Raw genomic sequence first — 23,040 nt, 5'->3', positions numbered from 1 at the left:
AACTGGAAGAAGTACAGTGGGGCAGGGGTAACAGTGCAGATTTAATTGCACATGCTTTGGGAATTTAGAAAGTAATATGTTTTTCAAACTAATTAAGGACCTGGTCATGCAATGAGCTCTTTGAAAGCAGACCCCTGCAACTACACAGAGCCTCCCCCAGAAGCTGAAGTGGCTTCACCTGGATGTAGGAGCTTAGTGCAGGAATTAGGCTCGGTTTCCCTACTTCTCATTTATAAAGCTAGCTACTCAAATGGTGTAAATTAGTGTCACTTCATTGTCGTCAATAGAGCTGCACTGATTCATAGCAGTTGAAGATCTGACACATATAGTATATTTTATCAACTAGACAGACCATTAAGTGTCTGTTTTAACACGGACTAAAGAAAGTACACTAAAAGAAAGTTAATGCTTACCATGAAAACAATAGTTTTATCACTCCCTGACTTTGGTGAGTTTAAATTCATAACTGTATTGAATTTCATTTCCTTGATTTTTTCCTCTAAGAAAAGGAGAAAGGCTCAGATACTCAAAGGTATTTAGGTTTGTAATTTCCACTTATTTCAGTTGAAGTTAGGAGCCTAAATACTTTTGACCATCTGGGCCAAATTGCCTCTGCTTAATAAAATTAGTCCACTTAAAGGCTACGTAGGCTTCAAAGTTTCCATTTCATTGAGATGAATGAGCCAAAGGAGGAATAAACATATCCCTTCCCTCTGGCTGTTTGGCTAGCAGCAACCTTCTGAAAGGCTGGGCTAATGGGGGAGAAACATGCTAGTTTACACTGCAACAACTGTATGTACATAGTGGAAAGATACTTTTCCTTATTGACCTTTACAATCTGTAGCGTTTTTATAAACCTGTGAAATGCAGAGGAATAGAGAGGCACCCATCAGGATGTGTGCAGGGGATCTTTGGACTAGGTTTTCTGCCTTTACTAACATCAAAGCAGCTCTTTGTATTTCCATAAGACATTTACAATCTTCTTCACACAGATCATCCCAGCTGTCCAAGAAGGCTCTGTAAGGAGAATGTGAAGTTCTCACACCCACTTTGCTGACATCATGCATAGGAGGAGGCATTATTAGATTCTTTCAAGAACCTTAGCTGGTGCCCACTAAGCATGCTCAGAGGCAGATTTCTACTTGCTTATGAATTGTTTATATTTAACTCCCCCAAAAAACTCTTGGCAAAGAATTGTATTCATAGAAAACAAATGCCCAGTCCAGGACAGCACTTTCATTCAGCTATATCTGACAAGCATAGGCTAGGCACAACAGATAACAAACACCTTCCTCTGCTAATACTTAGTTTCTACTAAATTTTATCCCACTACAGCTGCCTCTTTATATGACCCTTTTCCCAGCATGCTTTTCTGGGAGGGGGGGGAAGGAGATAGCCCTTTAAATTTGGCACAGCATGCTGGCTGCAGCCCTAAGGGGGCCAGTTTGCAAATGGTAGTTGTTTCCTGCAGCTCTCTCTCTCCTAGCTGGTGAGTAATCATATCTCTTGTAATGTTTCTTATCCCTGAAGTAGATTGAATGTGCTCAAAGGAAGCCATGCCCAGATCTACAAAGGTACACTGAAATCAGTGGAACATAGGAACCTAAATACCTCTGTGGATCTGGGTACAAACTGCGTGTCTTTCTTCGTCTTTAAAGCTTAAAAATTTTGTTTCTCTTCCATGACTCAAAAGCAGCTGAAGAGAATTTCTTAAAGCTTCACCAGCCCCCCAGATTCACTTCAAGCGAATAGGATCATTTTTTAAAATACTGATGTCCTGTTCTCTGACAACAGGATACGATGCTTGTTAATAAGGTGTTAGAATACATTGAACCCTGATCCTGCAAACACTTACAGGACTTCACTGTAGTTTGTAGGTGCTTCAGATCAGGGACTGGCTCTTAATACATTTTTGTACAGCTCCTAGAACAACGGGGCCCTGAACTCAATTGGGGAGCGATTTTGATCCAAATAATAAAATAGGACTACTTACATGTGCAAACGTCTACAGCACTGGGGCCCTAGGTATCTGCATAAGTATTTGCTCTATCTATTCCTTTCTGCCCTACACTGCTTGAGCACTGTTCTTTCACTGTAGGATGGTAATAAGCCCCACTGGAAAGAACAGAGCATCAGAGTTTGATAGGTAGATAGATCAGATATGCAAACAAAATAGTAAATATTGATTGACGTTTCTGAGCTGTTCTGATTAATGGCTGCATCTTTGCTTCAAAAATTCTGAGTTTTTTAATGGCAATTAATGAGTATTTATGACAGGCTTATTTAATTTATTGCACTCTCCTTGCTGCTAACCCCTTCATAGAAACTGCCATTTCTTTCCCCTTTTGAAGCTATATGGAGCTGGTTTTCCTTGTCTGTGATTCTTTGGATATGCAGACCAACTTGTCTCTGCTCTATTTATTTCCTTGCATTTATTTAGCAGCATCATGATCACTACCCTGGGAAATTGGCCTTGATCCTATAAACACTTAAACAAGTTTTTAACTTTAAGCACATGAGGTAGCCAGTTGATGTTGATGGGGCTACTCCAGTGCTGAATGTTAAGTGTTTGCAGGATCTGGGCCTTAGGTGGCTAGCTAACTCAAGTTCCCTGTAATGACTAGTTTGGTTAGCAGTGGCAAGAGTGCAGATCATTATGGCTGCCCTTGGGCTTCAGTATGATCTATAAAGTCCCAATTTGTTTTTGTAGGCCCTACATAAACCGTGGTGATACATTTATTTCTATTTTTAAAATGCCTTGGTGGCAGTAGGGATCGAAAATGAATAGATGGTTCCAGGCGAAAGGACCCTGCCTAGCCTTCACAGAATCAGGGCCACAGAAAGGACCCAATTAGGTAAAGTGCTGAGCAGCATCTTGGGACTATCCTCTCTTTCTGCAGCTGAAGGGGATCCAGGGGTGGGGTGCTCAGCCCTTTACAGGAGTGGGCCCAGATTGCAGATTGTATGTGGAAGGCAGGGTTGGGTGGATCCATCCAATTAATGGAGCAGCCTAAACAATCAATACCAAGGGAAAATCTCACACACATCTGTCTCCCTTGTTCACCCCCTGACAGTCCTGATTCAAAGAAAGCAAACAGATGGGGACCCTAGGATTACTTGCAGAGTCACCAGAAATCCAAACAATATTCCATCATGGGTTCTAGGCCAGAGCGCTAATTTTTCGAGTGCCCCGTGTTATTGGAAGTGGCCCGGCATGCTAGCAAGGCAATAGATCATGATAAAAAATGTAAGCACTCCGTATCGCTGGGTTAACATGCTTTGTTATGCAACCCTGCCGGCTGGCCAGAAACATGCTTACATAATGACACCCACTTGGGGGTGGGAGGGGAACCCAGCCGTTTGCTCCAGGAAGCAAAATCAAATCCTCCAACCCTTTGGAGTGGGGGTGTATGCTTGTATTAAAAAAATAGTTAACCACTACTTATATATATAGGAAGAAATCCAAGGGAACTCAAGACTAGGAAGCAAAGATGTTAAGGAGTCATTAGACCAAAGTAAATGAATGCTTTTTGCTTTTCTTCCCAGTTCATCTGCATGATTAGGAGTGTTGATAACCATGAAATTCACCAGATATTTGCTATTGTTTCATTTCTCAAGAGCTGACAGCGCTGCTCAGATCCAGATAATCAGGCTGCACTTTGTTGATAATGTGGATGAATGAAAAGCCATCTTCCTGGCTGGCAGATGGGCTCTTACAAGCGGAGGGGGAGAGAGAAGGATACAAGCGGAGGGGGGGGGGGGACCGACAAACAGACAGTGTGTCAGAGAGATGGAGAGGATGGTGCGTAGACTGAGAGAGAAACGGCGCATCATACATAGTGTGTGTGGGAGAGAGGGCGATACACTGGGACGGACCGGGAGCATCATGCCCAGCTCGAGACATGCAGTCCGTGCTGCAGATCGAGGGCATGTCAGGGAGAGGATTGTACCCGGTGGGCTGCGAGAGCGTGCGTGAGTGTGGGACCAAGGGTGAGAGCGACAGCGTGTGAGTGTGGTGCCACGTGCGGGTGTGAGAGAGAGAGCGCGCACCGCAGTGTGGCCCCTGGTGTGGGCAGGCGAGAGTGGTTGTGTCACTGGTGCCTGGTGCGTGTGTGCGAGATTGAGCGCGAGATAGTGTGCGTGGGAGCGTGGGAATGTGGTGCCCAGGGTGAGGGATGGAGAAGCAGTCACACCAACAGGATCAAGGACAGGGACGCCCCCACCACCTCTTGTTCTTCCACATCTCTCCCCTCCTGTTCTCAGGTATCCCCACCCACACCCTGCTAGCCCGCTGAGTGGTGGGAAGAGACCCCCCTCCGCTCTTTGGCTGTAGTCAGGTGCCCCACGCTCTGCTCCCCGCGCCCCGAGTGCCATGTCATGGTTCTCTCTCGTCTTGCGAAGGGCGCTCGCGCGCCTGGGTATTTTTAGCCAGTCCTTTGCGTTCAAAATGCTGCAGGCTTAGCGCGGCCAGGGCCGCTCGGTGTAATTTACCTTTGGCGTAACAAGAAATAGGAGCTGACTCAGGGATTAAAGCGTGTCAAGTCAACACAACTAACAAAAAAAAAAGCAGGGGGAGGCTTAGTCAGAGATGAATGCAACACAAGGGCTGGGTGCTCACTGGGCGGGAAGAAGGCGCCTTTTCTCTCTCCTCTGGCTAGCAGGCAGGCAGCATGCACCATGCACGGCATGTCTTGGTGTTATGAGGGCATCAATCCCTAGAGCAATGGCAGCGTCTTAATTTGGGGCTTTTCCTAACACCCACAGCCAGAGGATCCTGCATCCCACGGCACCCTTCATGCCAGGGATCACTCGAGCTGTGTGTCCCCCTTCTGCCATACAACGGGAGAGGTCAACATTGCTCCTCCCAGTAGATATGGGCCTTTGCCTGTAATGAGATGTACACCTTGGGAGATGATTATTTGCTATTGTGTCTCAGGAGGTCAGCATGCAGAATCCGGGCCCCATTGCGTGAGGCATGGAAAGAAATGGCAGTAACGGTGTACAGCCACCTGTACAGACTTCGGTTTGCTTAGCTGTTCCCCTGCTCTGTAATCTTCATTTGTCACAGTTTTAAGTGTCCAATGTCCCTTTAAAACAATGCAGTGGAGTGGGCCCAAAGTTTGTGGGTGGAGAGAGATGAAGAAGTGGGTTGAAGAGGGAGGGACTTTCCGTTAGGAGAAGCATTGAGAGACCCTGCAGAAAGCAAGTGGATGCAGGTGCAGAAGAGGAAGCCTGGTCTCGTGGTGAAGGCAGGGGATCTGCATTCAGTTTGCAGCTCTAACCCAAGCCTCCTCGGCGAATCACTGAGTGGCTCTGTGTCTCCGTTCCCCAGCTGTAACGGGGCTAATCATGCTTCCTTCCTTCCCGCCCTTTTGTCTGCCTTGCTGATTTAGATTAGCAGCTCTTTGGAGCAGAGGCAGTCCCTTTAATAAGTGTTTATACAGCACCTAACATCGAGGGACTCCAGTCTTGTTTGGATCACCTGGCTGCTACCATCCTATGAATGCTACATGCACTACTAATAACAGGACATGCTTTTCTAAACGGGGGTGCTCCCAGAAAGGAACTTCAGTCCAGGCTGAAGTCATCTGGACAGTGGGACTTGTGCTACTCTAGACATAGGGGTGTACCTTCCTGATTTTCAGCCTCGGCCCCCCCCATTTGAGGAGGCTGGCCATATAGTCCCATAGCGAGAGGGGGATGAAGGTTGCCTGATTGAGGACGCCTTTGGGCTGTGGTGAGGAGATATCAGCACTGTTGCCCTTCCACCTCTCTTTTGCCTACCCCTCAGCCTTGTCAGGAATCAATGCCCATAATGGGCCTGGATACCAATTCATTTGATAGCCTCGGGGTCAGTTCCCCAGGAATTACGTCCTCATTGAAAAGGGCTCTTCTTTTTTCTTTCAACCTTCCACATCCGCCGTCAAAAAGATGCAAGAATTAATTTGGAAGGAAAGCCAGTGCCGCCTTCTCAATTGCTCCTTCCGTCAGCCCTGATGGCAGAGCCAGGTGTAAGTTTTGTATTGTCTAATCCCCACCCGAACTGGGATTCTGGGCATAGGAAAAAAAAAATAGATGGTGACTATTTCCTGTTCAGCCACATGCGGCTCTGACCCCACCCCATCTGCGAGGTAATTTCCACTCAGTCCCCAGTGCATGGATTGGAGGCAAACCTCCTGTACAGCTTTATGTAATGGCAATTCACTATGATGTTTCTTTAACTTAAAGATGTGCGATGGGGAGAAGGGATGGGCGGGACTGGTTTTTTGTTTGTTTTTTTGCAGATAAATCGCTGACTTGTGCATTCAGTGCTTTTGTAAAGCACCAATTAAGAGGCAGTTTGATTCAGGGGTTGGGGGCTGGACTGAGGAAAGATCTCTGCTTTCTATTCCCAGTTCTGCCATTGATCTGCGGCACATCACTCCGTCTCTCTGCTTCTGTTTCTTCTCCCATCCTTTGTCTGTCTTGTCTATTTCGAAGGCAAGCTTCTGGGGGCAGGGATGGTTTCTCCTTAAGCGTTTGTACAGCACCCAGCACAGTGGAGCCTTGATTATCAATTGCAGCCTGTAGATGCTACTGGAATCCAAATAAGAAATCATCATACATTGAAATTCACTGGCTACCCAACAAGCAGGCAGCAAAAGCAGTGGTCATATGAGCTTTTCCATGCTTCCTCAAAAATACAATTTAGCCAGAGAAATATGCTAATTCGCAATGTGAGCTACAAAGACGAAGAATGGGGATACTGACTTCTATAGGGTCATGAGGTCCTCAGTTCTGTAGCTGTCTCAGCCAGGGACTTGAAGAGCAAATCATGGAACTTGTCAGTCTCTTTGCCCAACTGTATCATTTTATGTACCAGAAGTATCTATAATGTGCTAAGTGCTGTACGAATATGTACAGACAGTCCCTGCCCCATAAAACTTGTATTGTCAAGGCCCTGGTCCTGCAAAGACTGTGTGTTAATCACTGTGCAGGCGAGTAATCTGGTGCATAAGTCTCTGTAGGATTATACAAGTCATTTGTCTGAGGTAGTGTAAGGCGTATGGTTAGTTGTTGTTTAAATTAAATTCATGCCTGGGGTTCCCTGAAGAGATGGCAGAGAAAGAATAGTAAGTGACAGAGAGGTGAAGGGACATGCTGGAGGTCCCGCAGTGGGACAGTGGCAGAGCTGACAATAGAGCGCAGGTCTTCTGACTCTGAGTCCAGTGCCCGAGCCATGTAGGGTTCCTCTACACAGTGAGTGGCAGCCCATGGCAGAGAATCTCAGAGCTCAGGCTCACGGGCTCGTGCCACGGTGCTAAAAAACGCAGTGTAGACATTCAGGCTTGGGTTCTGAAGCCCACCACCGTTTCTCAGCTTCCGAGTCTGAGCTCCGGTCCAGGCTACAATGTCTACACAGCTATTTTTAGTGCTGTAGCACAATCCCTGTGGTCCTGAGTCTGCCAATCCGGGCTCTGAGACTTCCTGCCACTCACTGTGTAGACACACCCTTAACCACACTGTCTCCCATGTGGTTTAGGTCTATATATGCACACAGCTAAATACAAACCATTCCCACCCACTTGCTCCTTCCTCTTGTCATTAGAGGTCTATGAATAACCAATTTTCCCGTTTGATAGCTAACCCAAAAATTGGGGGGGAGGGAATCGTTTTGGGTCAGTCCAAAGTGTAATTTTTTTTTTTTAATTGTTTTGGCAAAATAAATAAGTCAACAAAATGCACAAAATGTTTCTTTTGCTCAGAAACGGAATATTTTTTGTTTATTTTCACCTTATTTAAAAATCAAGGTACAGATTGAAAGAAAAAGGCATTTTGAATAGAAAAGCGAAATGTTTCACTTTGGAAATGTCAAAATGAAAGGTTTGGACTTTTTCAGATTTTTTTTTTCTGGCCAAAAGGATTTGGCGAATTTGACACAAATTTACTAAATGCTTCCGTGGACCCGAATCTGTATTTTTTTTTTTTTTTTTTGGATGAAAAACAGTGTTTTGTCTGAAAAACTTCTAGCTTTGTCATGTGTGCGGATGTCCCCAACAGTCAACATGGTTGAGGTGAGGGAACACTGAGACAAATTTTGGGATTGATTACCTGGCAAAATCCACATGCCGGAGTCTGAGCTTGATTAGTTAAAGATTATCAAAGGGAAAAGTGTTCGTCAATTCTACAGGCTGCATCCTCTGATGGTGTATATCAATACAGCTTCATTGAAGCCAGCCATGGCATGCCAATTTACACCTGCTGAGGGATGTGCCTTTTGTAAATATTTCTAATGTTAATTTCCTGCCAGGAAGAGAAGGCGGAGGTGGGTGGGGAGTAGGGAGAAAAAGAAAATGGGGGGGAGGGGCTTGTGGGATATGAAGCCAATATCATGGCATCTAAAGCCTAAACCAATGAAAATCTGTCACACAAAATGCTTTCTATCTGATCTTTCATTGTAAATGTCATATAAAGACAGGATCTCTCTGATATTTCAAGGAGCGGCAAAGTCTGTGATGACATGCCAGTATCAAGATTTGCATATTTATTATAGATAAGCTGTCAAAATGTATGTTGTCAATTTCACCTTATACTCAGAATTTAATGATGCACATAAAGGACAGAAAATCTTTAATATTAATATGATTTTAGATTATAAGACTTCATTGTGAATATCAATCACCCGATCCTTAAGGACATGTCACTCAAGTTGATATAGTTTATAGAAAATTAATGTAATCCATTCTGTATGATCTATTACAGGGGGTGGGGGTTGGAAACAGGTGTGGGGAAGTAGGGAAGTCCATTGCTGCTTTGATACGCTTCTTCAAATGTTAACTTCTGCCAGAGCTGAACCGTTGCTGAGCTTTGCGTCTGAGAACTTTTTGTTCTTAAGTGACACTGTTCCCACCCTATCCTGGAACGGGAGTCTGACTTCACTGGGGAGTGCACGTTGTCATGGCAGTGTTTGCATAAGCAGATTGCATTTTATCAACAGCAAATGCTGTAGCAGAACCATTTCAATTCCACTTGCTGTTTAATAGCATCATGGAGGTGGGTGTAGCAACCTCCATGTACTCGAGGGGGTGTACATACCAAGGAAGAGGGGATTTGTCTAGAGTAGCCGGTGATTGATGTGACTGAGTGTAGCAGGATGCAAATGAGCACTGGAAAACTGAGTATTGGGATCAAGGAAAGGTTCCTGATCTTGAGATCTATTAGGCTGTGGAATAAGAACCCCAGCAGGAGTGATGGAAGTCGTGTAGCATGGCTCGTTTATAACAGAACTGGGCCAAGGGCCGGAGCATGTTCGGTAGGGAACACCACACTGACCAAGGCAAGAAACTAAGGGCTTCATTCCCCCATTGCCTTGATTCTTGGACAGTCCTTTCCATCTATGCAAAGAGCAACCAAATCAGCCTTTTACACTGGCTCTCCACGAGTGTAAACAATGACACAAGATGCAAGGCAATGGGAAATCAGGCCCTAGATGGTTCTCCTGGTTCTTTTCTGACTCTACTCTCTATCGTAGTTAACTTCAGCTATTACAGTGGAGTTCAGGGTCTGACCAGGATGGATGGTCTTGTGGATTAAATACTGGGCTGTGATTTAGGAGATCTGGGTGCAGTTTTCAGCTCTACTACAGTCTTTCTGTGCAACTTCAGATGAGTCACTTAATCATTCTCGGTGTCTCATCTGGACAATGGGGTTAATGATACTCCCTTTCTGTCACCTGTGGTCTGCCCTGTCTATTTAGACTGTAAGCTGTTTGGGACAGGGACTGTCTTTAAATAGGAGTTCATACAGCACTCAGTATAATGGGATCCTGGAGTTGGTTGAACCCCCTAGCTGTTATAACAAAAATAATTCCTACATTGATGCCAGCTCTGACACTAACCTCCTTGATGACCCTTGGATGAGTCACTTCACCTCTTGTTGCCTCTATTTTACCTCCCACCCTTTGTATTGTTCATATAGATGGTAAGATCTTGGAGGTAGAGATTCTCTCTGTGTTTGTACGGCACCTAGCACCTAGTGGGGTTCTGATCTCAATTGGAAGCCTCCCTCATGCCACTAACATCATGCCGCTAACACCAGTGCAGAACAGTGTAGTAGTCAGGCATCACGGAAGACATCACAAATGTCTTCTCATTACCATTCATGGCAACTGATGTTGCCTAAACACTGCATGAGAGCACTTTATAATACCAGGTATAGACAGGCAGGGGAGCTCTTATAAATATGTAACAAATGAAAGTCGGTGTCGGGAGAGCCCTGACTTTTAGCAATGAAATCATGAAAACTGGTTCAGTGTAGTTAGTTACTGCTGGAGTTTATATACATGCATAGTCTTCTTATCTATGAAAAAGACAAAGTCAGAACAGGCTCAATAAATCAAAAAATGGGGGGTAGTGGAGGTAGTGAAAGAACTCTACAGGCACTGATTCATCAATCTCCCTTCACTGGAACTTTTAACAGAGCCAAATTGGTGCGGATGTTGTTTTGGTGGCTTAGATGATGGGGAGGGGGAGGAATCACCTTCCATCTTATTTACATACATAAGCTGATGGCTCAACACCTTGAACATTTTTCATTCTGGTAAGAATACAAAAGCTTTCCTGGATCTCTCCACATAATAGCAAAACATTGAATCAGGAGATTTCTTTATCTTCTGCCCATGTCTTTAGAGTAGCTGTGAAAATGACCAAAAATCCTATTCCATTTATGAATCTTATCTGTCTTCCCCCTCCTTGCTAACATATCTAGAGCAGCTGTCCACGTGCATACTTGTCTCTCATCCATTTCCTGTTGTCTTGCTTAGTAATATAAGCGATGAAGGAACCCAGTAAGCCTGGCAAACTGCCTTGCCTTGCACGTTCGGTCCTAGTTATATCTGTTTATCTCCTTGTCTCTAATATCTGCTTCTATCTATTAGTGTGTCTTCTTTCCCATGTTTTATCCGTTAATACCTCTTGTTCAGCTGAGGATAAACTCAGTAATAATTGCACTATAAAATGAAGAGTACACTACAGGTCTCTTATTGCTCAGGGGTCTGTTAATTGGAATTTATAAAGTTCAATAAACTGTAATCCAATAAGACCTAAACTCTTATTCATTTATCTTAGAGGTAATATCCATGCTGCCAGCAGTGCTCCGGAAGAGACTGAGCTATGAGCACTCACACGCACACGCAGAATATGTGTATATTCTGCAGCTACACAGTAGGTGCCGATGTTTTTGACTACCTCGCAGCCAGGCCGCTTTGTTGGAGCTAAGCAGCTTTGGGTTCGGTCAGTGGCTGCATGAAAGACTTGTAAGGAATGCTAGGGGACGTGGTGTTGGTGATTGGAAAGATAGCACTTTTTCCTCTTTGTCGGAACTCAGCTAATATCACAGCATAATGCTCTGCGACTAGAAGAGCCCTTTTCTGGGTGATATTTTAAACTGAGGCAATAATAATCTATGGCCACTAAAGAACCCGTGGCACTTTGTTTCCTAAATGAGAAGGTTAGTCCGCCCCGAATTCCATCGCATGTCTTTAAATGCTGCCTACCTAAATTCCCCTGGCTGTGTCCGTGGGATAAGACTATTCTTCTTCAGATCTTGGGCAAAAGTACTTTCTGCTGGGTACCGTTGGTCTGCGTCAACTCTCACATGTCCACAATTCAGTGGCAGGTGGGTCATCCATTTGTAGATGAGTTTTGTTACTTTTGGGATCTTTGAGATCCATGGTGGTGAAGCGGGAGCTAAGTTTTCGGACGACGTTCGCGGTTTACAGGTCAATCTACGTCCCCATCCTCACCTGTGGGCCATGAACTATGGGCAATGAGCGAAAGGATGAGATCGTGGGTACAAGTGGTGGACATGAGGTTTCTCTGCAGGGTGGCTGGTCTGACTCTCCCAGATAGGGTGAGGGGCTTAGCTATTCCGGAGAGCCTCAGAGTAGAGCCGCTACTCCTACGGATCGAGAGGAGTCAGCTGCGGTGGTTTGGGCACCTGATAAGGATGTCCTCGAGTGGGCTTCCTTTAGAACTATTCTGGACATGTCCCAATGGGAAGAGGCCCTGAGAGCGACCCAGGACACACTGGAGGGATTATATCTCCCAGCTGGTCTGGGAATGCCTGGGAATCCCCCAGGAGGAGCCGAAACCTGTTGCAAAGGAAGGGAGGTCTACTGTCTATGCTGCCACTGCAACCCTCACCAGGAAAAGTGGCATGAAGAAGAAGGCTCTTTCAAGATGAAGGCTGCTATACAGATGTTATCAACCGTCATCGCAGTACATTGCATTTTACACATGGTCTCTGAGTCCAAAAGTCACTGTAATGCTGCTTGAGCAAAAAGAGACAGCTGTGGTGGTGTACTCCTAGCCTATATTCTATTTCAAGTGCCTAAAATAAACAGTCTCCTGTTGACTAACATAGAGGCAGATTGTTTGCCATGTATTTCAGTATCAAACAAGTATGCATTATGTAACGTGATGCTGGCTGAGATTTCACCAAATGTATTTCAGTGGTAATGCAGCTTAGACATCAATGTATCAAGCAGACAAGCTAAATAGACAATATGATAACCAGTGATTGGATTAGTGTATATGTTTTGGAAGTAAAAAGCATTGGAGTCTAAAATTCCTTTCTTCAGGAAGCACTTGGAGTTATAGGTAAAGCATGTGGGTGGTATCCAGCTAACTAACTATAGTCCTTGTCCATTTTTGATGAAAAATATGACTAGGAATGTTGAGCTAGCCAAAAAATGGTTTTTATTGAAAACAATTTTTTTTCATGCATGTGTTTTATTTTCAACTATTACAATTGGGGTTTTCTCAGAAAATATGAAAAAACCCCAACAATTGAAAATAAGATTGGTGTTTCATTTTCATTTATATTTTTCAAGATAGGGCAAAACCATTTTCCAGCCAGTGCTATGTGAATGCCTGTGGCATACAGTACAATGTACCTTTGCATTTGATTTGTAGTTATCATAGGTCCTGCTATTCTTGTCAGTAAAGAATGACCTGACAGAATGGATTAAAAAGAAGTTTGGGGTGTTTTTTGAAATTATTTTTAATGGTGGGTGAACCTCAAGACAGACTGAAGCATGGACAGTTTCTACCTAGTCTTTACTCAAGTGAAAGTCCAACATAGTTAATGGGAGCAATCTCTCAGCAGGGATTGAGGGTATGTTGACACTGATGGTGACAAAGTTGCCACCATCAGATCGACCTATCTGGGTCGATTGAGAGGTCAGTGAAGACCCGCTCAATCAATCCAGAAGTTGACACTGGTAAACCACCCCCTCAAGTGGCGTAGCGCTGCATTGAAGGGAACGCAGTTCCCGTTGGCGCAGTGCAGTGAAGACACCGCGCAGAAGGGAAGCACGGCAGTCAACGGGAGTTGAACAAGCTACTCTGCATAGCTTGCGTAACTCCCATCGACTGCCGCTGAATCGCCAGGTAAGTGTAGACCAGGGCTGAGGGTACAATATGTCTACACTGGAAACCAAAGAACAAATAAAAAAATGTGTGTTCTTAACTCGGGTTACCTAACTCAAGTTAAAATAGCAAAGAAGACACAAGAGCTTGACTTTTAACTTGGGTTTGCAGCTAGAGTTCAAGCTTCTAGGGCAGCGTGTGGTTGACTTGAGCGGCTAACCTGAGTTAAAAGCCGAGTGTCTGTGTTTTCACTACAATTTTAACTCAAGTTGGTAAACCTGTGTTAAGAACTCATTTTTTTTTCCCCCACAATGTTGCCCGGAGTGAGAATTTCAGATTTCTGACTAAGGTTTAGATTAGTACCAACTGTCTAAGGGCACGACTCTACTGCAAACAAACAAAACATGGCAGCAAGTCTGAGTCTGGGTCAATTGATTCGGGTTCACGGCACAGAGATCAAAGCAGTAATGTAGATGTTCTCACTTGGGCTGTACCCTGGCCTCTGAAGCCCAGTGAGGGGGTGGGACGCAGAGCCTGGGCTCTAACCTGAGGGGAACATCCCCACTGCTATTTTTAGCCCAATAGCGTGAGCCTTAGCCAGTTGACCCAGGCTCTGAGACTTGCTCTTGTGGGTTTTTGTTTTTTTCCTGTGTAGACGTACCCTCATAGAGGTGTAAAATGGTTTGGGAATTTTAAGAGACCTGGCTGGTCATCTGGTTGACAGTTACTCACTCACTGGATTGACAGTCAAGAGATTTGTAGTGTGTTCAGTTTATAATATTGTGTCAGGGCCGAAAGAAGTGGTTAAATTTCTCTTAGAAGTACAGCACTCAGGAATAAGGAGTTTTCCTTCTGCAGGATGCAGCTAACATCTTTTGGTTCCAGTGATACCTGCTGGTATCTTGCTGTAGGATGATAGAGCCATAGAGATGTGGAGGCAGTGTGAAAATCTAGACTTCTTTTCACAGAGTTACCCATACAGTGCTGAACTTCAAAGTGCGGCTAATTTGGGCATATTTTGGATCGGTTTTTATTTCATATCAACTGGCCTGTCGGTGTCTATTCTCTATTCAAAGTGGGTGAGAACTGCAGTTAGGGTGACCAGATAGCAAGTGGGAAAGTGGACAATGGATCCAGTTCTGTCTTTGCTTGCAGTGAGGTTGAGAGGTTGCATGGGGGTCAATGGAGGCTGATTGGGATCTCTTTTGTCAAATAATGCACCATTTTTGTTTGGAAATACTTTGCACTGAACATGATGATATCTTAAAATAACAATGCCATTAATTAGTTATTAATTTTTGTTTTCTTGGCATACCATCTGTGAAAGGCAGTTCACAATCAGAGAATATTAGTAGTTAACATCTTTAAATCACTTAAAAGATAGGGAAAAATTGCTATTTAAGTGCTAAGTAGTAATATGATCTGATATTTCCAGGGTTCCTTTCATCCAGAAGGATCTAAACTATATATGGGGCTAAATTCACCGACTACTGAAATGCATCTTCCTCTGGGGTAGAATATCACAGCTCTTTAACAATGCATCATGACACTCTTGTTAGTTTAATGCTGGGAGTAAAGATGAATGCCAGACTTGATTGAAAATTCAGTGGGGAAAATATTATTTAATTATTAATTATTATTATTATTTAGTATGAATATTAATATTTCAGTAATACCTACAAGCTCCAGTTTCTGATTGGGCCTCCATGGTGCTAGGCCCTGTACACACACGAGATGCTGTACAGATATGAATGTAGCTAGATAGAATGTATAAAGTCAGGTCTTTGGGGTTAATAAGTTACTATTGCAATGGGATCTTTGATGGCCGAGGCAGTCTGGACCTCGGGATTTGACATCTCATCTGAAAGGTAGTACCTTCAGGTGTAGAGGCCAAGATTCTAAAAAAAATAGTTACCTAAAGTTAGACTCTTAGGTCTATATTTAGTGTATTTCCATATCATATGCAGCCTGATTTTCAAAAATACCAAAAACCCAGCAGCAACTCCAACTGAAATCAGTTGAAACATTTCATTGCTCAGCAATTTTGAAAATCATGCCACTTATTTTTTTCTGTTGAAGCATTGATTTCTAGTTCCGCGGTGTGTCGTGGTGAGATGTGTCGGTTAGGGTCACACAGGGCTTTGTGTTTTAACTAGCTGAGTTCTCTCCCTTTATTCCTTAGCGCATGGCAGTTCATTTTTCTTCCTTTTTTTTTTTTTTTTTTCCTCTTTGAGTTGCAATCCTGTTTTGCTGCTAGTGTAGAGAGGAATTGCTTTGCTGCTCGGATGAGAGCTCTATGGAAGTCTTTTATAGCACTGCTAATATCATTTGCTGTTTAGCCAGAGTATTTAGAAACATTAATTCAAGTTTTCTCAGACTGCTGTTTTAAGGTCTTTCTTGTATTTTTCCTCTGACTCTTGTGTCCAGATATATTTCTTGGGTAACCTCTAGAGATCTTTATGGTGTAGTGGCATTTGCTGCTGTTTGCTGAAACATAGGACAAGTTGGTTGTGGTCTGATAAGCATAACTGACTATTAGTTAGGGCTAGCTGGAAAATGGTAATTATTTTATTTGAAAAAAATTGCAAGAAACAAAACAAAACAAAAAAATCATATCATTAAACAATTTTCATGGAATTTCAAGTTTTTTCAGTGAAACAACGATGCTTATTTCAATCTGAACCAAAATCAACTATTTTTCAGTTTTCATATTTTTTGAGAAGAAGCTGAAACATTTTGATGAAAATATATTTTTTTTTTTTCCACAGAGAAACAATGTTTTGGTCCGAAAAAATATTCGGCAATGTTTTTTTAATGAGCTCTATAAGAACATTTATCACTGACATCTAGATTCATTACGGTACAGTCCGTCACCCAGTTGCCCTGTGCTCAGTTCTGAGTCAACTGGCCTAAGGAGTCCTTTCTCGCTCTCTCATTGAAAATATATATCACAAGGCTTTGGCACGGACTTAAGCCATGTCTACACTAATGAGCTCACAGCAGCACAGCTGTACCGATGCAGCTGTGCCCCTGTAAGATCGTCTGTGTATCCGCTTTATGCCGATGAGATAGAGCTTTCCCATCGACATAGTAAAACCACCGCAGTGCAGTGGTAGCTGTATTGGCAGGGAGAAGCTCCTGCTGACATGGTGGCCGTGCAAACTACTACTTATGCCAATGAAACTTACGTCTTTCGGGGGGGTGTTTTTTACACCCCTGAGCAACATAAATGTTGCTGACATTGGCGCTAGTGTAAACATGGCCTCAATAATATCTTCCCATTTGGGTGGATGATGATGATGTCAAAGCTGTGGCTGTGCTTTTGTGGGCTACATCATCTCCGTAACATGTTTATTTCTATTAGTGGGTATGAAGTCTGGTTCTCAGGCTGTGTGGGCCTTTGTCTCCGTGAGTAAGAATTCTACTCGGTTCTTGAAAGCTGTTGATTTTTGACTGGATGCTTGGGATATGATCTTGGCCATAATAATAATGGCTAATAGGTGGGTGACCTATAGAGAGCACAGTGGTACTGATCAGAGTGCAGGTGTAGGAAGTCTTTGAATATTTTTACCCACAGGTGCCTTTGCCCTTTCTTTGCTGGAGCAATGCGTTTTGCAAATTCTTTGAGAGAAATTAGGAGAACACCAAGTGTACACTTTACTATGTCTTTAGGGTGTGTCATTACAGTGGCCATGGAGGCAATATGGAAGGCACCTCTGCCTAACCGGGCTCCCTGTAATATGATTGTGTCACATCGTGATATCTTCTGAACAAAGTTTGAAATTTGGGGCTTGTTTCCAAAGACTGAGGAGAATAAACCTTGTCTGTTCCACCTTCTTTACAGTAAAAGTGGGCGTATTCATAATGTTATAAACACTGATTCTCAGCTGGACTGCTGATGAATGTCCAGTATTCAGATTTGGGAGTTAGCTATCTGTTACATGTAGTAGCTTTTGAATTTTAGTCAGACTGTCTGCCTATTGACCTGTGTAAGTTGGGTGGTGCTAGCATAGGCCCATTGCTGATGGTGAGCCCGCGGTGATATTGTGGAACTGATAGTTCTGGTGTTTTTCTATGTAGGTCACATTCTGCTTAGAGTACTTGAGACCTTCTGTTCATCTGGTGGGTGGTGTTATTGGCTTGCTGCTCAGGGATATGTCTTTGATTAGAGTAGTGAGTATTCCTTCTCCTGCTTTGTTCAGCTGTATCTTATCGCAGAGGTGATGATCTGGGGGGTATTTCACTGATGTGCAAGCCATGTGACCACTATTCAGTATGGAGCAGCTATTCTGTAAATGGTCCCCTTTTATAATTGTGAGCAGTTTTTCTCCTGGGTAAGGGAGAAATCTGGCTGCTATAATTTAACTCGCCGGATGCTGCATGAAGGGGAAACAGAGGAGGAATGACGTGACTCCAGTTCTTTCTCCTGCCGCCAGCCAGGTTTAATGGAACACGTGTTTTATTCTGTATATTGTCAGCAGGATTAAACTAGACGTTTTAATAACTCTTCCCCATGTCACTTTCCATTCTTCTTCTCTGACTCCTTTCACAACTACCTCTAGCGTCTCTAAGTATGTACTGCATCTGCTCACTCCTGTTCTGCTCAGTTAATATTTGTTACCATGGAACAGCGTGTAAATGGAATTTGAACTTCATGGGATTCAGTTACTGGAAGAAATTCCAATGGTCTGATTTCTGAGCATTGTGGGAACATACTTTCTTCACCCAGTTCTGCACGCCTGCATGAATCTCACCCTATATATACCCAGATAATGTGCAACTCAGATGTCTTTTGTGTATCTGGAACAAATTGTGCTGGCCCTCTGCCATGCAATGAAATCACAGAGTTTTGCATTACACTCTCAGAAGCCTTAATTAGTGAATAAGGCAGCTGTATTCTCTCAAAAATATATCTGTCAGTACAAACTGCTGCATGATGCTCCAAATGAAAACATGCTAGTGTTTCTTTCTGTACTATCAAGTCTCACAGAGCTGATGTGCAGGTAATTTGGGCAGGAACTGGTTACCTCTGGGCTGTACATTTTCTCCCAACAATAAGAAAAGGGTGCAATGTCTTTAAACCAACTGTCTGTAGTACATTCAGATGTTGAGAATGAAATGTGTTTATGTGGAAATGACATGTTTTTTTCTATCCTATCTAGTTATTTCTGTGGTCTTTATCATTACAGCAGTCTGAGTAGGAAATCATTTTATTTTCACAGAAAAAAAAAATGCCAAGATTGTGTATTTGGCAAACATTTTCCTTAAGTTTTTTGGGGGTTTTCTCATGAAAATATGAAAACCATTTTTAGAGGGGGAGACTGGGTTTGGCTGGAAATCCCACAGAATAAAAGGCTTAAAGATGAATGAAAAAGTGAAGCTGGTACAAGGCAGAAAATAGCAGAAAAACTTCATTCAACTCCATTATAACTGCTGAGCTGATGGACGGGAATTAAAAGAAAAAAGTAAGTTTTGGGGGTTTTGTTGAAAATTTGAAACCCAGCTCTTTCTGGTTTTGGCTGGAAAATGATTGGTTTTCAGATGTGGAAAACTGGGGGGGAGGGTTGCTTTTATGATGAAAACCCAAGAAAACTTAGAGGAAAATGGAAGTTTTCCATGAGAGAAAAAATTGTTGTTTTTAAGAATTTTTTTTTTTCATAAAACACAAAACCAAAAACCCATCACCACCTTTTCCAATGGAACATTTCAACCGGTTCTGTGTCTGGGCAGCTCACAGACATAAATGGATTTTTACCCTCACAAAACTGCTCTGAGATAAGGATGTGTTATTCCCAAATTGCCAGATGGAGGCAATTTGGATCACACAAGAAGCCTGTGAATGGGGCATGAACTGAACCCAGTTTTCTTGCATCCCAAACCAGTGCCTCATTCATTCCAGTGTGCAGGCAGCATCTCCTAATGGATAGAGCCCTGGGTTCTCTTCCCGGCATCGCCACTCCTTGCTGGGTTGTGTTGGTCAAGTTACTTCCCCTTTCTATGCCTCATTTTCACTTTCCGTAAAATGATGATGATATTGACCTCATTTGTAAAGTGCTTTGAGATCTACTGATGAAAAGCGCAATATAAAAGTATTTATTTAATTGTTCTTCCATCCTGACATCCCCCTACATTGCCTTCTGTGTGCATTTGATTAGTGTATGTGAGGAATTGGCTAGGGTGATCCCTAAATGAGATGAAATCAAAGCAATGTAAATTTAGACTTCATATGGATTGTGGTTGGGGGCAGGAGGGGGGAGAGAGGAAGTGGGGACATTACCTAATGATGAAATCCATGCAGTAGTCTCTCATGGAAAGTGACAAAAGGCTCAATACAAAGGGCGGAAGCTAGCTGAAATTTCTGAGAAGTTTAAAATTCCCCCAAATAGTTAGGAGGAAACATTGACAATATTTTTCTTTTTCTTTTCCTTTTTTTCCTTTCTTTTCTTTACCAGCTATAGAGCTGGCTGAAATTTTAAAATTCTGTGCAGGGAAAACGTGAATTTTTGTGGACAAGCAGCGTGAAATGTAGGGTGGTGGGTAACATTGGTTAAACTTCTCTCCCTTCTTTTATCCATAATCCGTTTCCAGTTCTTTTCAGTGGTCTTTGTCTATCTCTTTACAAAGTCCTTACTCAAATGTGGGACTTCCGTCATGGTGACCTCCAGGGTGAGGCAGAGAGTGCAGCAGAGACATACCCTAGGAGAGTTAACCCGGCTCATTAGCACCCACATCTGAGCACCTGGGTTTTTAGATTCCAAGACCAGAAGGGACCATTGTGATCATCTAATCTGACCTCCTGAACAGCACAGGCCAGAGCATCGCCTCAAAATCATTCCTAGAGCAGATCTCTTAGAATAACAACCAATCTTGATTTAAAAATGGCCAGTGATGGAGACTCCCCACAACCCTTGGTAAATATTTCTAGTGGTTAATTACTCTCCCTGACAACAATTTATGCCTTATTTCCAGTCTGAATTTGTCTAGCTTCAGCATCCAGTCATTTTCTCACGTTGTACCTTTCTCTGCTAGATTGTAAGGCCCATAATCAAATATTGGTTCTCCAGGTAGGTACTTATTGCCTGTGATCAAGTCACCCCTTCACTTTCTCTTTGTTAAACTAAATAGACGGATCTCCTTGAGTCTGTCATTCTAAGGCATGTTTTCTAGGCCTAGCCAGGGTGTGAACAACACCTTCTCTGAGTTACTGCATCCTCCCTGCTGCCACACCCACTTGTGTGACACTAGGACTTCTGGGTGCCTAGCCCTTGGCTCTCCATGTCAACTAAGCTGGTCTCTGATTCTTTCCCAGTGGATTGTGGGGGGAACTTGCCTGTTCTTCTGGGCACAGAGGTGGAATTGTGGGAAAGCACTGGACGACCATCAGCACCTGAGTGAATTAGCCCACGTCCTCACTGCAAAGTGGGTGGGGAAAAGCTTCACGCGACTTTAGTCTGTAGCCGCAGATGGACCAGCTAGTCTGAGTTAAAAGCACCATCCAACTTGGGTGAGAGCATTTGTGTGTGTGTAAGGAAGGAGGGGTTGAGGCAACCTCTGAATGAGAGTTTTGATTATCTGTGCAGTGAACATATACACTTAGGTTCTGTCTACACCATACAGTTAAGCTGGACTCTTATCTGGGTTTTCGGCTATAACCCGGGACACCACCCACATACATGCTTCTGTCCACACAGGAAAAACCTCTGACCTGACTGGAGGTATTTTAAGCCTGGGCTAGTTGATCTGGCTGGGAGTCTGGGTTAGAACCCAGGGTCCACTTTACTTTGGGTTGGAACCCACCCACTTTGCCGTGAGAGCACAAGCTAAATCACTCAAATGCTGATCGTCCTCCGATGCCTGTTCCACGGTTTCCCCCAAAGGCCATGCAAGATCTCCTGTAATTGACACACACAACCGGGAAAGCATCCTAGCGTGTCTCAGCACAAAGAACGCTGCAATGTGCTCCCAGGTGCGCCCAGGTGGAGTGCGGAAACACAGTAGTGCAGGCAGGCTTTTGCAGTGGCTACCCTGCCCCTGGCTAAGCTAACCCTAGGGCTCAGACCTGGGTGCCCAATCACCAGTGTGTTAACACCTTTAATGCTCCTGCACAGAAAGAAGATTTGCTGAGGGCTTAACCTACACAGTTTAAAAACCAATGTAATTAATTTCCTGCAACCCGCTCCTGTGCACAGTCTTCTATTGATTTAAATTGACCGACATAAGCCAGTTCAAAATAAACCCTTTAAAATCAATATGTGTGTCCATGTTAGGGGGTTGCACCTATTTAGATCACTACATAAACTCTGTGTAGGCCAGCCCTGACTAATCATGGGTGTGTCTTCTCGAGGGAAAAAAAAGGTGCGTTCTCGCCTCATGTTAGTGAACACGTAACTAACACTAGAGCTGCACCGCTTTAGTGAAGATACTACTATGCCAGTGGGAGAACTTCTCCCATCAGTGTAGTTAATCCACTTTCCTGAGAGGCGGTAGCTCAGTCGGTGGGAGAAGCTCTCCCATCGATATAGCGCTGTCTACACGGGGGGATTAGGTCGGTATCGCTGTGTTACTCAGGGGTGTGGATTTTTCACACCCCTGAGCGACGTAGTTCTACTAATATAGGTCTGTCATGTACCTGGCCTAGGTAAAATCCTAGTGAAGACTCGGCCATTTGTCGCTATCACACGTCAGCAGGTCAAGGCATGGGGAAGCCTAAGATTTTACCTTGTGTTGCTTTGCAAGCGATAAGAGCAAGAGTTGTGCAAAGCTGATTTTTTCATTTAGCTGGTGAGGAGACCGGGTGGAATCATCCCTGTTATAACCATTAGCCCAGTGGCTAGAGCATGAAACAATTCCCCCCCCTCCCACTTTTCGATTTGCCAAAGATTCCAAAACATTTCCGTTTCGACTTGACCTAAAACTATTTTTTATTATTCTTATTGGGAGCTGCCAGTGAAGAGAAAACGAGAGACCAGGTGGGTGAGGTAATACCTTTTATTGTACCAGCGTCTGTTGGCGGGAGAGAGCCCTGAAGCTTTTGAGGTCCACAGAGGAGCTCCAATAGAACCAATTGCACCAATAGAAGTTAGACCAATAAAAAAAAATTACTTCACCCACCTTGTCTGTCTCATATCCTGGGACCAACACAGCTACAAAAACACTGCAGAGAACTGAAAAATCAGTTATCCTCACTTCTCTGACCAGGACGCCTGGGTTCTATGACTGGCAGTGCCATCACCTGCTAGGTAATCTTGGGCAAATCACTTCTCTCCTCTGGGTCTCTGTAAAATGGGGACAATGATACTGACTTCCTTTATATAGTGCTTTGAGAGCTACTGTATAAGAACTAGGTATTAATGTTATGGTAGCTTGCACTACTGCTGCCTGGACTGTACCTATTCTCTGTCAATCCAATATCTGTCACTTGTCAGGAGACTAAACCCAGAAGAAAATGTAAAGACTTTTTTTTAAAATGTAAATGTGCAAGGGTCAAAGGCAGAGAGGGTGGTGAGACAGGAGAAAAATCTTCCATGGTGAAAACAGCTTTGGATGAACTGTACAGACCACATCTTTGCAATTTCATGACTGATCTAATTGCCTTGCATAGAGATGGAAACCTCCAGTTTTCCAACAATAA

The 23,040-nt window shown here is 43.6% G+C and overlaps 1 protein-coding gene and 1 long non-coding RNA gene across 4 annotated transcripts in view; both read left to right on the top strand.

The window, feature by feature from the left end:
- The window catches only part of LOC137141807 (CUGBP Elav-like family member 4), a 440,181-nt gene that overhangs the window by 44,014 nt on the left and 373,127 nt on the right, over positions 1-23,040 (top strand). The window contains exon 1 of one of the 3 annotated variants that reach the window (XR_010916744.1): positions 1,381-1,489. The exons of the other annotated variants lie outside the window; for them this stretch is intronic. The gene's annotated coding sequence lies outside the window, so the exon portion shown is untranslated. Of the gene's footprint in view, positions 1-1,380; positions 1,490-23,040 lie in introns of those variants that run through there. 3 annotated transcript variants of the gene reach the window in all.
- Positions 317-1,231, top strand: LOC137141808 (uncharacterized). Its single transcript, XR_010916745.1, has 2 exons — positions 317-448; positions 993-1,231. It is a non-coding gene; the product is annotated as an uncharacterized lncRNA (long non-coding RNA).

This window comes from Emydura macquarii, unplaced genomic scaffold, assembly GCF_026122565.2.
Source record: "Emydura macquarii macquarii isolate MOO-44397 ecotype Brisbane River unplaced genomic scaffold, CSIRO-AGI_Emac_v2 contig_3114, whole genome shotgun sequence".
In the NCBI taxonomy this organism is placed as follows: Eukaryota; Metazoa; Chordata; order Testudines; family Chelidae; genus Emydura; species Emydura macquarii.
Note: the sequence above shows the minus strand (reverse complement) of the source record. Positions and strands in the feature narration are given on the sequence as shown.